At 32.0% G+C, this 20,285-nt stretch overlaps 1 protein-coding gene across 2 annotated transcripts in view; it reads left to right on the top strand.

Moving 5' to 3' along the window:
- The window catches only part of LOC145248787 (kin of IRRE-like protein 1), a 2,909,730-nt gene that overhangs the window by 624,549 nt on the left and 2,264,896 nt on the right, over positions 1 to 20,285 (top strand). For both annotated transcript variants that reach the window (XM_080110422.1, XM_080110421.1), the window contains exon 2: positions 20,171 to 20,285. This exon is cut by the window's right edge and continues 835 nt beyond it. The gene's annotated coding sequence lies outside the window, so the exon portion shown is untranslated. The remainder of the gene's footprint in view (positions 1 to 20,170) is intronic.

Below are 20,285 nucleotides of genomic sequence, written 5' to 3'. Positions count from 1 at the left end.
CAGGAGACTAAACCAGACCTTTTATTTTTTAAGTGAAACTGGCATTGGACAGGCTATTTCCCTAGAAGAGTTCGCAATTACAGGATACTCTAACTTAACTTCTAAATCTGACCCCCAAGATCGCCATGGGCATGGAATATGTGCCTATATTAAAGATAACTTTCCATGTGGTAGGGACATCTCCAGGGAAGATCCTAACTTACCCTATATGTGCTTCCGGGTTGCTTTAGCTCACACTACTGCATTTATATTTACTCTCTATCGCCCCCACAACAGCAGAGTTACTATCTTTCAAAGAATATCTAAGAAAATTGACCAAGTCCTATCTGCTTATCCTTCAGCTAACATTCACGTATGTGGAGACTTCAATGTTCACAACGTTGAATGGTTGACCCACTCAAACAAGACCGATGATGAGGGGAGGTTCTGTCATGATTTCTCCATTGCCTATGACCTCACTCAGATTGTTCAGGAACCCACCCGTGTGCCCGACAATGACGGTCAGTATGCGAGCCTACTAGACTTTTTCTCACAACTTGCCCTGAACTATGTTCAGTTTCTGTTCTGTCGCCTCTTGGATCTTCCGACCACTCTGTTGTATCAATTAAGATAAAAATGAAATGTAATAAGTCCCCAGACGTACCACTTCATCGTACAGTATATCGATACACTAAGGCTGACTGGGATAGCTTCCGTACATTTATATCTGATCTACCTCTGATTTCTATGTTTAAAAAGGATGTGTCCTCTATAGTATTAGACCTGACGGAATGGTTAATTGTAGGTATTGACCGTTTCATACCCTCTAAAAAGTTTCAGCAAAACCCTAACAGCCAGCCATGGTTCTCTCCAGAATGTGCTACTACCATTGCGCACAGAAATCACTTTTTCAACTGCTTCAAACGTAATAGATGTATGGAAACTAAAGCCGCTTTCAGGACTGCCAGCAACCATTGTAAGAAAGTAATAAGGAACGCAAGAGAGTTGTATGCTCAATCGGTTAAGTCCAAAGTAGCTGAGCAGCGGCTTGGTTCCCACCTGTTTTGGCAAATAGCAAACAGAATCCTGAACAGAAGCGTGTGCTCCATCCCAACTATTATCAATGGACCTGAGGTAATCTCGTCAGCATCAGACAAAGCCAAACTCTTTGTCAAGAACTTTGCAGCTAATTCTACCCTTTGCGACCAAGACCGCCAACCCCCAATATTTCCTCCTGTATCAGAAAACCCGCTATGTGATATACGTATATCTGTACGTGATGTTGCCAAGCTAAAAAAAAACCTTGATTCCAGTAAAGCAACTGGCCCTGACGGTATTCCAATTATAGTACTCAAAAAACTTCAACCTGAACTAGCGCCCATACTTACAAAACTGTTTAAACGTTGTCTTAAGGAGAATAGTTTCCCATCTCCCTGGAAAATGTCATCAGTATGCCCTGTATTTAAGAATTCAGGTGATCGCTCATCCCCCTCTCAGTACAGGCCAATAAGTCTCCTGTGCGTCATGAGTAAGTTGCTGAAATCTGTGTTAAATACAGAAGTAATCAACCATCTCAACAAAAATAACCTTCTTAGTGACACTCAATATGGTTTCCGTTCTGCTAGATCTACAGCAGATGTCCTTACAGTTATATCGCATAGGATTAGCAAATCTCTCGACGGTGGCAATTTTTCTAGGACAATTGCTCTTGACATATCTAAAGCCTTTGATAGTGTATGGCATAATGGTTTACTTCATAAGATCGCTAGCTATGGTATAGCTGGAAATGTCTTCTCAATTATTAAATCATTTCTTTCTGATAGGTTCATAAGGGTAGTAGTTGAGAGGCAAAAATCAGAAGCTCACATTATTAATGCCGGTGTCCCTCAGGGGTCCATCCTGGACCCAACTCTTTTTCTGATTTACATTAATGATCTTCCAAATCACATCCTTACATCATTTGTAGACATTTATGCTGACGACACTACCATTTATGGTAGCACATCTAAGACAGTAAACGAGCAAGTTCTCTCCAATTCTCTCTCCTCTGATCTTGAGCACGTAGTACAATGGGGAAAGGAGTGGCTGCTTACTTTTAATGCATCTAAAACCAAGCTTCTCTCTTTACATCATCAATATTCTGAGCCACATCTGGCATCAATTGAAATTAATGGCTCTCGTCTCCAGGAGGCCTCTAGTTTTGACAAGCTTCTGGGCTTGACCATCACTCCTGATCTTAAATGGAACACGTACATCAAATCTGTTGCCAAGGCCGCTGGAAAAATGGTGGGATCTTTCTATCGATCCGGTAAATATCTCACTGCTGATGCTATTCTCTATCTATATAAGAGCCAGGTACGTCCAAAGATGGAATACTGTTGCCACATCTGGGCAGGAGCTGCTAGAAAGGACTTGTCCTACCTTGATAAAGTTCAAAATAGACTTCGCAGCCTCGTAAGAGATGCCCTTTTCTCCTCCTTGCAACCTCTATCTTACAGAAGAGATGTTGCGAGTTTGTCTCTGATGTATCGTTATTTTCATGGAAAGTGTTCGACTGAGCTTCAATCTATGGTCCCCCCTCGCAAAACTTTCACAAGAAAAACTCATCTAGCTGTAAACACTATAAATAATTCCCCCCACTCTTTATCTGTGCCTAAACGTAAACGTAGATTCCATGAACAAAGCTTCTTTCTTAGAACTGCACGCCTGTAGAATTGTCTTCCGTTTTCCTGCTTTCCGGCTGACTACAATATGGTTGTCTTCAAGTCTAACGTAAATAAGTTCTTGATGAGCCGCTCCATATAAGTTATCAAATTTACCAAATTTTCATTACTAATGATTACTTTATTGTCCAATTTCTACTGTACACTCTTTAAACCTTATCCTTGGGTGGCCTCTTGGCCTTGATAATGTGGTGATGCCTATGTAAAAAAACTCTAAGCAAGCACAAAGTGTTTGAATAGAAAATGTGTGGCGTTATTTAATACGTAACGATAGAAACAAATTCATAAACTATAGGACACATTCATAAAATTTGAAGACAAAACTCGAGTTTGCGGTCGTGCACGTGCTATAAATTTTTTTATCATTTTATGTTCTGAAAGAAACAATATGTGCAAACTGATTTAGAAAAAAAATAAAAGTAATTGATTCGATACATCAGACAATCAGACAAAATATACAAATATACAAAATGCAATACGAATTAACATTTGAGAAAAGATAAGAGACATTTTTGTTGAATTCCTGGACATTATTGAAGAAGGAGGAATATCTAAGGAATATCTAAGGAATATCTAAGGAATATCTAAGGAATATATGAAAGAAAAATTCTCTCAAAGAATTGACAGAATATTTTAGAAAAAAAAACTAAAAGATTTGAATTGAAGATGTGAGATTCACAGATTTAAAAAAAAAAAATTTTTTTTAAATTTAAAACATAATAATGGTAATGTTATTTGGATGTCAACATTAGCTGTCTTGGCGGATCAGGCATAAAATTTTTTAATGAATTCATTAATTGGAAAGATGGACGTGACACAACGAACAGCTCATTACACGACCTGAAATTCGATGATTCTTTGTATTTTGTATAATTTTTAACGATTCTTTCATTTTCTTTCAATAACACATTTATTTTTCAAAAATTATAATATTCATTTTGCCTGATTTTGTGAGATTTTATTCGCCATTGTCATTTCCAGTTTTGTTGTTTTCATTTAATAAAACCTTAAAGCAAGCACAAATCTTTTCATTGTTGTGTATTTTTTTATTGTATTTCTGAAAACGGAACAACAAGAATTAGAATGTGTTTGCTACATCTGACCTATATTTTATGTTTCAATTCCTTAATCATTCATGATTTCATATGATTCAGTCAATTAAAGGTAGTTCGTTATTAGAAACTATTATTTGAGCTAGTATATGCGTATGTGTATAACTGCGTGTAGATTATGACATAAGATCAATAATAGATTAATTATATTAAATTCAATGCAGTGTCCGGTTAAACACAGACACGTATATGAGTTGCAGATGATATATTAGTAAAACTCTCTTAAATGTTTTGCCAGACCAAAAACGCAGCCAATCGATGAACACTTGTCATAAATATAATCTAGGAAACCTTTTTACGAATTAATTTTCATCTCACTATTTTATTATAATGTTTATTTCACATAAATTTACTTTGTAAAAGACTGGACATAAAACATCATATTATATCCAGATATTTAGTGTAAATATACATTTTAAAAGTGAATTTGAACAAACTACATATTCAAATAATTATTCCATACGGTTATATAGAAAAAAAAACAGTTTGCCACGTTTATATAAAAATCTTTCTTTGTTCCATAGCCTCAGTGATATAATTTCTTAGATTTTTCTGAAATATGGAATAGACCTCAAAACAGATAATTTATTATTATTATTATTGTTATTATTATTATTATTATTATTATTATTACTACTACCACCTGAAACTGTTTGCAAAAACAAAGACGGTTAGAATTTTAACCAGGACATCCAAATGGAATTCGGCATGAAAAAGTGCGCATGCTCAACATGAAAAGGGGAAAACTGGAAGCAACAGAAAGTATCGTACTACCAAACCAAACAGAAATGAGAGCACTAGGCGAACATGATAGCTACAAATACCTGGGAGTGCTGGAAGCAGACGTCATCAAAGCAACGGAAATGAACGAGATAATTAGAAAAGAATACATCAGAAGAACAAGAAAACTCCTCGAAACCAAATTAAATAGTTGAAATATAATTAAAGGAGTAAACACGTGGGTAGTGTCATTGATAAGATGCTCTGCGCCTTTTATAAACTGAACCAAGAAAAACTAAGAAATCTCGACCAGTAGACCAGGAAACTAAAGACGATGCACAATGCATTAAACTTGAAGGATGATACTGACCGACTATGTGAAAAGGAAAGACGGAGAAAGAGGACTGGTCTGTATTTAAGACTGTGGAAATAACAGGAAAAAATGTTTTCATGAAAACTTAAACTGTACAAATGAAGAAACCTCGCCCAACTTTTTTCATGTGCGTGTCACCATAAGGAGGAGGGGAAGACATAGGAGAGAAAGCACTAGCCAGAGCTCTATTGGAGATGTGCAAAGAAGACTGGGACTTTGGGGAGGCTTATTGCCACCCAGATTCCAGTGAAGACTAACGAGAAATCAATGGTAAGCGGTTGTTGCGATAACAACAATTAATTTGCAAAGGTTGTAGAAATAGTTAGAGAGTACTGGAAATATGGGGAGACTTGTTGTCACTCAGACTCTAGGGAAAATCACAAGTTGTTCTCAAAGAACAATCTTTGACAATGGCCTGTGTGTATACTCTTCGCGAGTAAGTAAGTAAGTAAGTAAGTAAGTAATAATAATAATAATAATAATAATAATAATAATAATAATATTATTATTTAGAGTGTAGCCAACTCAAAAATAATAACGTAATCAGTCTGTGATTAAAAAAGAAGCAGATATCTATAAACATCTAATAGTATTATCATGTAATCGTAGATCAAGTGTTTCTAAAACAAACCCGTAAAGATATCTGTTAATAAAAAAATGTATAACTGATTTTTGACAACTTTCTTTCTTTAATGCATTCTATTTGTGGAATTATGAATCGCCATATCTCTCTACATAACGTAATAAAAATATTCCCTAAAATATTCAATAAAATATTCAATAAAATAGAGACTGATTTTATTTATGTACAAGCTGGCTTCCCGTGGTTACCCAGTCGTAAAAAAACGCTTAAATATGATGTTTTGATTTATGTAAATTTCATTTTTTATTGTAATATTGATTCTCTATCGATTATAATTTATTATAGTGTACCTAATATATAGTAAATTTAAAATATATGTGCAATAAGCAGGAATCGAAGCCAAAACATATAGCGCTCCAATCTTAGTTGTTACCGTTTGAGCTATCGTCAGATTGATAAGAATTAGTAAAAATGAACAGACTTTAACGCATAAATGTATATATTTGCGCATGCGTAAAATGGCATGTTTAGTCACGTGTGCCAAGTTCTATTAATTTAATCTTGACAATTTTGCAGCTAGTTTATCATAAATAAAATCCGAAAATAATAATCCACAAAAAATGCCATCATTAAACCCGTCTCAAAATACTTTGTGCCTCAGATGGGATACATTTAAAAAATATAGATAGATACACATATAGGACACATACATAGTGAGTTTTATAAACTAGATTTAGGATGCAACGAATTTGGATAGAGTATTTAATTTAAATCTAAAAATATTTTAGAAAACTTTTAAAAATAAATTAAAAGATGTAATATAGTATTTTCTTCTTTTGAGTCTCTTTTTCGGATAATTATATTTTTTTTTCAAATTTTGTGGCTTTCTGTTATTTTAAAAAGTAAATAAAAAAAGAATATTTAATTGTTAATTTTAATAATAAAACTAAATATTTAAACGGGCATAACTTTTAAAGACTATTATAAAGTGAAAGAGAAAGAGGAATAGCGGTTAATTATATTTTTTAGCTGATACGGAAAAGCCTTAATATTAGGCATGGCCAACACGGAAGGAGAGAGTAAATATGTTTGATGGAGTCTCTCTTTAAAAATCTACGAAAAATCAAGTAATTATCTAATTAATAGGAAATTTCCACCGATTATTAAGCGAGGAAACAATTTTATAATAGTCTAATTTTTATAATTGAAATATATATATATATGTGTGTGTGTGTGTGTGTGTGTGTGTGTGTGTGTGTGCTAAAACTGAACAGCCAAAACTGAACAAAATATATTGTATTCAGGAAATAAAACAAAACAAAAAATAACTGTGCACATATCAGATTTTAAGGTTGAAAATTCGAATTTTGAATGTGTTTAATTTTTCAGGATTTATATTTCAAAGTGTTAAATTTGTTGAATATGTTAATAATAATTACTATCTTTCAAATTAGCGAAAAAAAAATTTTTTTTTCATTTTTGTTTACGAAAATACTACTTTTAAAATTTTGAAAAATGAATTAAGAATTTTCCTTGAGTAGGCCAAAATTGCTAATATACTACTTTCGAGGAAGTGCCATCGAAATATCGATATCAAAAAAGAAAAATATCGAAGAATAGCTGCGTATTTTGCAAAAAATACGATAATTTCTTTATGTAATATTACTTCATCTACGGAGGATCATACGGCCTTAAAACCTTCTGCATTCACCAACAGTTGTTATCCCCCCCTTTTCCAAAATTACGTCCAAGTCTGCCACAATTTGAACGGCCAACAAATTCTAATGAACGTCTTTTTTCCAAAATTATGCGATAAAAAATCGGGGAAAACACAATTTACATGGTTTATCGAAGAAGAAACAGTTTTATATGGTCTATGGAACATGTATATAGTTCCTAGGTTACAAATGGCCAAACGATTGTAATCATAAAATGAAAATTCATTCAAATTTTGAAAATAAAAGAATGATGTAAAACAAAAATATCAGAAAACAAAACAGATTTAGTTTATGTTTATTTACATGTATTTACTAGAAAATTAAAAGCTTGATAGAAATTAATGTGACGGGAAAATATAAAGTGAAAATAACATAATATGGAAGGAATTTCACCATAAATGGCGTTGGCAATTATATTTTTATTCAATTCTTAAATAAACGTATTTACCTGTTTGGTTACATTAAAACATATTTTAAGGGTAGGAGTGATTACGAATTAAGAAGGGGGCGTAATGTCATCCATTGTTGTGGTTTTGGAGCTAAGATCAGAGTGTCTTATCTGTTCTGATGCTATACTTAACCTATTCTTTGCGCGCTCAATGGGAATTTTTTCTAAACTGGGGTGATTTTTATGTTTGTTCTCATCCAGAGTGCCTCATTTTGGGGATGCTGATTTCCCCAACATTAAATATTTTCCCAACATTAAAAACCGTGCTTGTGTCTAACTCTGCCCTCCTGGGGAAGAAAGTAAATAGGAACATCACTGGTTTGTCAACTATCTGATGATGCTGTGACTTTTGCTTGACTTAGTGTAAAGTTTGGGGACTTGCATCTATCATCCAGAAACATTGGGTCCTGATGGCAAAACAGGATCAAGACGCGTGATACTAGATGCAGGAGATGTATCATTTATGAAAAAATTAAACCATTTTTTTCACCTAATTGTCAAAACAAAAAGGACTAAATATATTTATTTTGTCTTGTAAAGGCTACCGTAGTTTCTTTAAAACTAAAGTTAAATTTTGGATTTTTTTAATAACGCCACGCAAAATCTATATATTGATTTATGGAATTATTTGAAATTCAGGTATTTATGTTATAATGTTTTTGCATATTCGTATAGCAAATCTTATTTAGACAAACAATAATAATTTTACTACGTTTATACAAAATGGAGGTAAACGATGTCTTTTCTTTTTTTTTGAAAATGTTAAATTTTAAATTCTATTAAGAATAAAAAAGTTTTATATTCTGCTTTTTCATATGATAAAATTCAGGTTTTTATCTTTCTGGAAAAAAGGTTCTCAAAAATAATGGATTTTAATAAATTTTAACTCGTTTTTAAACCCCACTTTATCTTTCTTTCATTTTATGGCTGAGCCTACTTATCATTCATAAGGATACCATCGAATAAAAAAATAGTTTCGAAAAAGGATGTTGAAATAGTTAATTGATGCACAGAAATTAGTAATCTCTTTGCCTCTTCCTATCACTTTCGTCACCAAACAAAGCGCTTCTTTCCACATCGCCATCGGCACGAGCCATCAGGAAGGGATGTCTTACCTATATGTTCGGTTCGTTAGACACAAGCGTGCCTGCAGTCGACGTGGACAATCCTTTTAATAGAATCTTAGTTTGCGAAGTACTGCCAAGAAGAAGATCTATATCTACACTCCTATTATTTCCGTTTTCTTTTATGTCCATATTAAAACCCTCTTTTCTGTTTAAGTGTTTATTTAAGAAGAAAAATCACAGATTTTACAAAATTTTAAAATTAAAATTATATAAAATAGGCAAGTAATTCTTTTTAAATGTGGCATGAGGCCAGAAAGGGTGTGGGGGGAATGGGTGTCGGGGGTCGTCCACTTGTCTATTCCCTATAACTAGTTGCATTCACCACAATACCGCATTCACTCCAGGGGTTAGATCTACTTAAAGCCCCAGATGACAATATATACAAGATTTTTTTTTTATAATAAAATATATAATGACTTTTATTTGCAATGCAATAATGAAAAAATGTCCTCTTTTCTGTTTATTTAAAAAGAAAATACAATTTACTTATATCTTGGTTGTGGAATTGCATTCACTAGCAAACGCTCTAATTTGCATATTCTTTTAAACATTCATTTAATTAATTCCCTATTAGTTGCTTCGATTTTTTAATGGGATAATCATCTTTAGTTAACTATTACCTGTAATTATATTCATGCAGATATTCTACATGATTTATACTTGATTAATATTTGCGAAAAAAGTTTATAGTAAACACAAAATTGTTCCCATATATATTTATGTATACGTATATATTTTTGTTAAACAACTCTCTCTCTCTCTCTCTCTCTCTCTCTCTCTCTATATATATATATATATATATATATATATATATATATATATATATATATACATATATATATACATATATATATATATATATAAAGTGAACGTGTCGGTGTGTCTGTCGGTGTGTCTCTCTGTGTACATTTTCTACGCACTAACTCTGTCAATTTTTAGTCTACAGACTCGAAATTTGATATACAAGGTACTGATATTTGGAAAAATCGATGTGATCGATTTTCGGCCAGAAATTTGTCTGTTAAGGAGTCAAAGTTCAACCATTTGACCTTTGAGAACTCTACTAAACTTCTCCGACAATTTTGGGTCTAAACACTTGAAATTTTAGATATAGGTTACTTGAACATGGATCTAACTTAATAAATTAATTTAAGCCCTAAACAATAAATGTTAAGGGGTCATAATATGGGGCAAAGTTTTTAAAAATTGACCGTTTTTGTTGGTTTTCTTTTTTCCTCAGCATACACCTCACATCCGGCCAACGCCGGGCACCATTGCTAGTATATATATATATATATATATATATATATATATATATATATATATATATATATATCCAAACAATGCACATTGGCACTTTTTTGTAGGGCCTAGTATCAGGAACATAAGTTGCAGGGATACTATGTAGGGAGCTGAGCAGCAAGATGTCTTGAATTTCTGCATGTCAATACAGTTGGGAAAGTAGGGAATTCCAAAGACTAGCTGTTCTTGAGAAGAGTAGAAAGCTTTCTTACATTTAGCGATCTCTACTGCGTAGGGGTGGGACTTTGCTGCTTGTCGGTTTTGTCGGGGATATTTACATCGAAATGAATACAAAGGCTTGAGAGTTCGTCGGAGCACCCACCACGACTATACTTGTAAAACAGGCAGAGGGACGAAACATATTGTCGATGGGACAGGGGTTGGAGCTTAGATAGCAGTTGAGAACCTATTAGGTTGGCGACTACCTTTTGAACCCTGGAGTGAAAGACTAGTAGCAGATGCACCAGCCCAAACGTGACAACAGTACCCCATACATGGGTGAATGGTGTCCTTGTAGAAGTACAGGATACTTTCAAACGTAAGTAACTTTCTAGAACGGTAGAGAAATCCCACCTTCTTCGCAGACGCCTTGGCAATGCTCTAAATATATCTCTTCCGACTCATGTTTCCTGTGAACGTTAAGTTTGAACGAAGTATTTTCAGGTAATTTATCTTTAGCTATAGCTATCAGCGGTTGAGAAGATTTCTTGTAATTATTAAAGGAAAAGAACTTAGTTATGGTAGCGTTGAACGTAACCATCTATTTTTGGCTCCATTTCACTACAGACAGTATATATATATATATATATATATATATATATATATATATATATATATATATATATACTGCACTGTATAAAAAAAAATGAAGCATTTTTTAGGGAGAATTTATGCTAGCATATCTATTTTATCGCCCGTTAACTTGCGCTGATCCTATATCATTGTTTTTCTGGCTTTCTACTCGGGATCTCCCCCGTAGCCTGCCCTGCCCCTTTTTATTTCCTGTGCGTTGGTGCCCGCCCCCTTCTTCGTTATCCTTATGTCACTCTACATCCGTAGTTCGGCTTTGATATACGCTCGGCTCACTTTCATCTCGCAGTCTCTTTTGTTTCGCCATTTTAATTACTTTTCGTGCACTATTCATTTATTGCGTTTCCTTTCAGTTCACTTGTTCACTTTCTCATCTCCTTTCTCTTGTGTTTCATCGCAAGGAATGCTTCAATCGACGAACCGGTTGCCTTCACACATCGCCATGGAGTCGACGGCGGTGGCGACGACGGCGGGACTGTTCACCTTTAGTGATTTTTTTAGAGAAGCGTACAGAACCCACAAACATATATATGCGGATATATGGGTGAATGCATGTCGTATTCAAGCTTTATTTGCCTCTGGAGACAATGGCTACTTTCTGTATGAAGCCCGGTTGAAAATTCTTTAGTGAAGTACCGGTTGCGCAATCTCTCACTTGCAATCATTCACTGAACTCGCATTCTCGAAGTCTGGTGGCAAGAAATTTAAGCCGACTGGAAATAATATTATTATGAGTACAGAAAAACTTGTTTCTTCTGATCGACGTAATATTCTGGCTATTAACGTCGAAAAATCAAATATTAAGTTAAATCTTTTATTGGATATAATTCATTGAAAAAACTTTGCTATTTAACCGTAAATTAGGAAGAATCCGTGCCCATATGTGTCTTTAGCGTACAAGATTTTGTTTTTTTCTTATTTATAATCAGTTTACCTATATTTAATTTTATTGTTTCGCATTTTGTCTATCACTTTACAGTATTTAAGTTCTTTTCTTCCAAGGACAATGTGTCCAAATGCCATTGAGTTGTGACGGGTTGTAGTCACCATTGCGTTGCTGACGTCATCATACTTCATTCATTATTATATCAGAATGATAAAAGAGGCTGCTACCGACTACAGCATGACTGGAAACCTGCCGTACAATGTTTTCAATATTCTCTTTCACTTCCCGCCACTAAATGTTAATTTCCCCGCCCGTGGTCAGCCATTTCCTGTTCATGGCTTTTTGTTAAAGTTATCAACCATGATTGATCACAATAAAAATAACAGCTTGACATATATGTGATCATGAGTCATGTGACTTATCTATCTATCTATCCATATATATATATATATATATATATATATATATATATATATATATATATATTCAGTATAGCTTAATCGCCATATATATTTTATAAATTACTAACTAGCTCTACCTACGTATTGAGCACTTTTGAAGTAAATACTTAAAGTTTACGCATAAATATATACTTTCGTATATTAATTTTATGTGAGTAAAAAATGAAGTAGTTATATATATATATATATATATAAATATATATGTATATGTATATATATATATATATATATATATATATATATATACTAGCTGTACCCGGCCACGCGTTGCTGTGGCTCAGTTTGTTAAAATGGAACACATTCCTCAAGAAAAATTGCATTTTGTTCGTTTATTTACTTTTATTATTTTTTTCAATTTGTTAATCAATAAAATTATTATTTTTCCCCAAAAAAAGATCAATTTTTTTCCATAAATTGTTAGGTGAAAGTTTTTTTGCAGGAAAACTTGCACTTTTTTAAAAGAAATTTGGCAGTAAACATTTCTCTTTCAAAACGGAATTTTTATTATAAAAAGAACAGATGAATGCTTTACATGAACACTGTAAATAGTTAGGTGAAAGTAGAGAAAAGTTTGATTCTTTTTTTCAAGAGAATGTACAAATTATTTTTTTAACAGATGTTCAGAAAATAAACAGAAAAATACTTCCATCATTAATTATGCAAAAAAATGAATAAAATGTTGATTTAGTGTTTCAACATTATGCTTATAAATTACGATAAAACTTGATGAGTATGCGCTGTTTTACAGTTGTTGTAAAAATGGAACGGAAACTTAATTATCGCTCCGTTTTAATCTTTCTTAATTTTTTAATTGTGCCCCACAAACGAATATAATTAAAACAGTAACATTCAACAATTGTACTTTATGTATATAAAACACAAAATATTAAACAAAAAAAAAATAATAACGAAAGAGAAATAATTCCATTTTTAAACGAAAAAGTCAGTTTGGGATATCTTTTTGTTATTACCATTCACATTGGAAATGTCGACATTAATAGGTTGTCGGGTACGTTTACAACGAATAAACACTCCAATATACACATGTTAAGAACGGCTTTCGGAATAGACACCCCTAACCTTGTCAGCATACCCGAAAAGCTATAAAAGTTGACGTGTCGAATGTGAACGATGAGTTGGACGTAATGTAAAAATGTACCGAATTTAAAAGGGAACGAAATTCGAATTTCCGTTTCATTTTTACAACAACCGTAAAGCAGAGAATTCTATGCAAATTTTACCAAACTTACTGTATTAATGCTATTTTTAAAGCAAAAACAATATTTAGGTTTGGCTATAAATTCCTAAACTCATTTCACCCTAAATAATTTAGGTGACTGAAATAGGAATCTAATTGAATCTTTAATTTCCTGAATTGTATGCGAGAAATTCATTTTTCTTCGAGTTATATCGAATGCATTAATACAGACTTTAGCGGCTTTTTTTGTAATGTTCTTGTAAAAATTATTTTTTATTGTTACAAATCACGATGCTTTATTTATATAAAAAAAGCAAAAATAAATTATTGCATTTTTGATTTATTACTGAAAACCATAACTTTAGTAAAGGCATTTGTTGTTTAAACAAAATAAAATATTTTCACTGAATAGAAATAATTAGTTCATCATATTCTGCGATCATTATTTGATAAATACTGAAATTTTCATTAAAATTAGTTAATTTCCTGATTTTTGGTGAATTTTTAAGTAAAAGGAGGAGTCAAAATGTTTATACATTTTGAGCGTCGGCATTCATTTTATCTGTACCTACCATTTTTCGATGAATAGTTGATAGGAAAGCGACCACGTGTGGTTAATTTAAATTAAATTTCAATCACATGGTTACATTATCAATAATCATGTGATTAAATTCATTGAAAATTTACCGATATTCTAAACACATTCTGTTTACATTAAGCCTGTAGTAGTGAGACCAACATGTCCCTTTAGTGATATCACATGCAGTGTTGGCAACTGAGATTTAAAAAACCGCGAGATCAGAAGAAAGAAATCTCCAGAAAACCGCTAGATGTTTAACTTTTATCGTCTGAAATTTTCAAAAATCGCCAATTCACCCCCTCCAAAAAAACTCCATATTTTAACTTCCTGCCATAAAAAATTATAAATATAGTATATTCAATATATAAAATGTTCCGTGTTTTCTCACTATATGTTTCTGGAATTATATTGAAGCGGCTAGCTCCTCAGAAGGCTTACATATTTTATCAGCTAGTTTTACCTGTTTTCATAGAGGGTTTTTTTTTGCAAGAAACAATTCATGAACTCAAACTTTTTATAATAAAAGTTAAATTGAAATACACTGCAAATTAAACATCACAATAATGGTGCAATATATTTTGAAATTAGAAAAATAAAGGACACAACAAAAAACTTTGTTTTAGCATGTTAAAAGTATTTAGGTTGGTAGATAATAAAATTCTACTGTATAATTTTTTTTTTGCTGTTGTCTCTTGCTTTTTACAATTTTCGACTAAATACTTCTAAATTAAACGAGGTTGCTTAGATCGTATTTTAAACTAAACTTCGGAGGTTGGAATGCCTCCACCTAAAATGTACTTGGAAAAATCGATTTTATAGCGAGATTTAAGAATGGTTAGCTGAAAAAAAAGGTGAAAACCAAAACAAATAATCAATAAATAATTGTTACCAAAGGCAATAAATGCTACTTTTTTTACTTACATGAATGAGTTTATTTTATGTTTTAAAGTATTTTCAAGCGATTTTCTTTATTTTTAATCTAAAATTGCGGGTGTGTAGATGCCAAATATCTCCAGATTTTCTAGAATTCCCCGCTAGATTGCAAACGAAATCTCCAGATCTAGCAGAAAAACCGCTAAATTGGAAACACTGGTCACGTGACGGGAAGCGGTAATAAATAATTGTCCCTAAATAAAAAAATGGGCTATCAGTACAAAGAAAACCACCTATTATTTTAGAAAAATTAAGTATAATGTTATAATTAAAAAGAAATATATAAAATCGCACATGGGTATAGTAAACATATTACACCAAAACGTGGAAGCCATGCGTCCAGTGATTCTTTAGACTATTAATTGCGAACGAACCAAGAGTTATATTTTATATATATATATATATATATATATATATATATATATATATATATATATATATATATATATATATATATAGTGTTATAATGGAATAAATCCAGAGGAAATCCGGGTATGAGAGCTCAATGTGGTAAACAGAGCAATAAGATAAAAAATATAACACGGAAATTACATAATTGTCGATGCAATAATTTATTTCAACCTTATGGTATTTTCAAGCATCTAAATCAGACAATTACATTTTTGATACTGAAAAAAAGAAAAGAAAAGAGCGGGCTTCGACCCTCAAAAAAACAGAGGTGGTGGTAGTAGCAATCCACTTAATACATTTAATAGAGTGGGTGGTAGGGATTTAAAAAAATAAAAATTAAAAATTAAAAATAACAAATAAAAATATTAGATTAGACACTTATAAGCGGCAGCTCGATGTAACCATAGATACACACACACACACACACTCACACTCACACACACACACGCGACACATACACATACACCTACACCCACATACACACACACACGCCTCTAAGATGTACGTTCTGACATGTAAATGCCTTGACACGCGTTTACTAACCTAGGAAGAAAGGGGCGAAAGTATACGGATATATAGTGAAAGAAATAGAACAGCGCGTAATGGAAAAAAGAAGAAAAAAAGAGGAAGAAAAAAAAAGAGGAGACAGTGATCAAATGTTAACTGTCATATTAGACTAGAAACTCTGAGAAAGATAAGGGAAATAAACTGGATGTTGTACACGCGTCCTATAGTTAATTGAGTCATGGAAAGTAGGTCTATTAAAAGATAAATAAAAAATAATAAAAGTAAGAAAATAAAAATAAAAAGAATATTATATATAAAGTTTTAAAACTATCTGTATGTTATTATGTAAAAATTAGTTAGAAATAAATATTATCTTATAATTCATTTAAATATTGTATTTGTAATATAATACTATGAATTTTAAAAAAAATTGAGTCTTATGTATTTAATATTTTATATATTTTCATGTAAATAATTTTATTGGTGATTATAGCGGTCGTTGTAATTAATATTTCAATTCTTAATTGATTAAGAAGTGGGAAATTGTAATATTGGCCGCCCCCAATTCGATAGGACGTATCTAGTTTCGGTTAATATATACTTTTATTCACTCCGTACAACAAAATTATTCTCATGCACGCATAAAGAAATAAGTAAAATAATTATATTTTAGTGTTGATTTGTATCAAATCTAATAATATCTAGTTTTAGTATTTGGTCTTTTTGACTTAACTCAGTTTAATAACTAATGTATTATCTGCAGAGAAAAATTATTTTCTTAAGGCTATCTCATTTATTTATAAGTAATTTGGATAAACCAGGTACTTCGGGGAAAAAAACATATATATATGCCTAACTTAGATTTCGGACAACAAATCGTAAAGTAGTTATTATCGAGTATATACCGGACAACACTATAATTGCCAGTGGGGTGGGGTGGGATGGTTTATCGTAACTAATCTAGTGTTAGATTCGGTGTCTTTACCATTATAGAATTCTCTGTTCGTCGGATCTAGAGTTATTGGTTATTTTAAATTTACATTTATGTCTACATCTGGCCGTCAGTTCATCTCGTTTGTTTAGGAGATTACTGTGTTAGTACTTCAGGATTCTTATTTTTTCCTCGAGGCATAACTGCATCTCTGCCTAAAGCCGTTTGGAACGTCCGAATGACATAGGATTGACCATGAAATCACTGGGGATCGATTCTCATTTTTTAATAACCACCATTTTTATTTCTATTTTATATATATATATATATATATATATATATATATATATATATATATATATATATATATATATATATATGGGTGTACACAAATAAAAATGTTGCCGTTGAACAGGTAGGCACACGTGCATGCTTAGTGACATTTAAATGTTTAATGAAAATGCGAAATAAATACGTGCATACCCGGTAAAATACAACAAAAACAACATTCTTAACTCTAAGGAAACTGAAATTTCGGGAAAAATACTTCTGTCAATCTTATGTTTATGGTAATGCCCATTAAAATAATACGCCGGAAACTTTTCAGAATACTTTACACAATTATAAGTAAATCAAATGTTTTAACTAATAAGTATAACACAACTATTAGTAAAAGCAAATGTTTTTTACTAATAAGTATGACACAATTATCCGTAAAAGTAAATACCTTTTAACTAATTATTATTACACAACTATCAGTAAGAGCAAATGTATTTTTAATAATAAGCATAACACAATTATCAGTGAAAGAAAATGTTTTTAACACATAAGTATGACGCAATTATCTGTAAAAACAAATGTTTTAAACAAATAATTATAACAGTAAACAAATAAGTATATCAGTAAAAGAAAAAGTTTTATTAACTAATAAGTATGACACAATTATCAGTAATAGCAAATGTGTTTAACTAATTAGTATAACATAATCATCGGTAAAAGCAAATGTTTTTAATTAATACGTGTAACACAATTATCAGTAAAAGCAAATGTTTTTAACTAATAGGTATAATACAATTATCAGTCAAAGCAAGTGTTTTTTAACGAATAAGTATTAAACGAATATCAGTAAAAGTAAATGTTTTAACGAATAAGTATAACACAATTATAAGTGAAAACAAATGTTTTTAACAAATAATTATAACACAATTATCAGTAAAAGCAATTGTTTTCTTTACTAATATGTATGACACAATTATCAGTTAAAGTAAATGTTTTAACATTAGTATAACACAATCATCGATAAAAGCAAGTGTAAGTGTAACACAATTATCAGTAAAAGCAAATGTTTTTTTAACTAATAAGTATTAAACAATTATCAATAACTAATAAGTATGACACAATCGTATGAAGAAGTTCTACTTTAGTGGATATCGTTTTTTTTACATATATTTAATACGGAAATTTTAATTGATGATGGCACTATAACTTATGGAAACGATGCAAACAACTGCTTCCGGAACACAAATACAAAACACTGGTAGCAGTACTTAAAACGGAAATCATAAAATACTACAGATACAAAAGATTAAACACAACTAAGCAAGGTTATGATAGATCGAAGATTTCATCGTTTCTCCCGTCCGTAGAGTGAACATCAAGGGGACACATTAGCGAAGCAAATAAACGGAACGTTCCAGAACGAAATGAACAATCCCGAACACCTTTGAAAAATACTAGAAAAATTGGAATCAAAGGCAATTCTGAGAAAATACATCGCATAGTATTAATGAAATCTTAAGGAAATCCCAAGTGCGGAAACTAATCCAACTAAGCTAGAACCTGCATCAGAAATTAAGTACGACAGATAGAGGAACACCACACGAAGACAAGACAACTGAAACACAAAAGTGTAGCAGCACAACACCTAAGATCTATAAAGATTGAAGAACACGTGAAGAGAGCACCTAGCAGACCTCAAATAAATAAGTGTAAAAAAACTGGGACATAAGGGAGGCTTATTGTCACCCATGTTCTAATTAAAACCAACGGTCATTACCAGCGAGAAATCAATGGTAAGCGGCTGTTGCAAATACGTTTGACACTTGTTGTCACACAGACTCCATGGAACGCTACACATTGTTGTTAGTGAGCAGTCTCTGATGATGACCTGTGTGAGAACGCCTAATAAGCGAATTATGAACGCTAACTACGCAAGTATTAGGAAAAACGGAAGCAGTCCCACCAGCTAAACCATAGGAAACTGAAAGTTCCAGAAATCACATGTTTCCCTTTACTCCTTTCGAAATAAATGTATCAACCTCCACTGAAGTCACATAAAATAGTTGTGACTCTTCAAGGAATATGGAAAAATCAAATAAGAATGGACAATAGCAAGACTCCAACCACAATGGTGCGATAAGTACTAGAAATTTTGCAGGAGCTTATTGCCAACAACACCCTAGAGAAATCCAATTGGTGTTTTGATCATGTAATCAATGGTAAACAGCTGTTGCAGTAAAGCAAAATCATTGGTAACGTAGAATTAAAGAGGTGGCAATTATATGAATAGACTCTATGGAAACAACACTGGTAATTGTCTATTAGAAATCTTTGATGATTACTAGCGTAAAAACTCTTAGTGAGTTTTTAATACTACTACTACTACTACTAATAATAATAATAATAATAATAATAATAATAATAATAACAATAATAATCAATAGAAAAACTACTAAAAACGTCAAGGAAAATTTAAAAATACTGAAGGTGTGGCGAGTACTTCCACATTGATTAACGAATATTTAAATTAGTTTCCTAATAAGTGCATTTGATTCGCTTACCATCCAGAGAAAGTCGTATTTACCTTGACATTAATACATTAAACACAGAATAGAGATGAAAGCCGAAGTCTTTTTTCAAGTCTATTTAGAATTAACTTTAAATAGTCGATATCTTTATTTTTATAATAGTTTTTAATGTTTCAGTACTTGCGTAAAGATGCCGAAACATACTCACACACGATTCATACTGTTATAGCTGATAGTCACGCAGACGGGTGAAAATATTAAGGATACACTCTTTCGTTTGTAAATTCTCATACAGCATTAGCACATGTCTGAAAAGTTACCAAAGCAAAGAGAAACTAGCGAATAACATTCATAGCGAATGCGTTTCTATTCTTTCAACCAAACATTCTTCTAGTTTTCTGTTCCTCTATTATTTTAACTTGTTTCCTTTTATTCATCTATTTTGATTTTCTCAAAATTTATTTACTTGATACCGAGTTTTTTTTTCTGAAATTCTCTCTTTTTTAGTTTTTTGCTAATATATTTTCATTGTTTTCTTTTTCTTTTCTTTTTTTTTCGCAGGAGTGTGAACATACAGGACAGCCCTGCTTTTTAGGTGAATGAAAACGAAGGAGGAAGTGTTCGGTAAAGCAAAAAAGGCGGTTTTTACATAGAAATGTCGCAAATGCACGGATTT

Source organism: Euprymna scolopes, chromosome 27 (assembly GCF_053919585.1).
Source record: "Euprymna scolopes isolate OS-2025 chromosome 27, ASM5391958v1, whole genome shotgun sequence".
Classification (NCBI taxonomy): Eukaryota; Metazoa; Mollusca; class Cephalopoda; order Sepiida; family Sepiolidae; genus Euprymna; species Euprymna scolopes.
The sequence above is the reverse complement of the archived record's forward strand: the minus strand, read 5'-3'. Positions and strand labels throughout refer to the sequence as shown.